Genomic DNA, 392 nt, shown 5'->3' with positions numbered 1-392 from the left:
AGAAACCACCCCAGACAGCTGTGTTTCAGTAAGTGAATAAGAAGATAAATTGCATCCATATTCAGTAGGACAAATCATCTTCTTAGTATACTTTTGTAGTTCCTGCCACAAACCTCTCCCTGTCACACCAGGAGTTTGGTGGAAGTGTTATTATATGGCTAGAGGTGATTTAAGAACTGGACAGTTGAACTTATCACAGAAATCAAAGCCATTTTCTTAATCATTTGTCTGAAAGTCATGCTAATTTCATGATGCTAAAATGTTCCTTTTTTCTTATTAATTTATTAAAAAAGCAGTGGTAAATCTTTCAAAAATCTATATTTTATGAAACAAAAATATAAAGAGAGTAGTAATACTTTTTTAAAAGATTTTATTTATTTATTAATGAGAGA

This window comes from Canis lupus, chromosome 20 (genome assembly GCF_048164855.1).
Source record: "Canis lupus baileyi chromosome 20, mCanLup2.hap1, whole genome shotgun sequence".
Classification (NCBI taxonomy): domain Eukaryota; kingdom Metazoa; phylum Chordata; class Mammalia; order Carnivora; family Canidae; genus Canis; species Canis lupus.
This window is presented reverse-complemented; position numbering follows the sequence as displayed.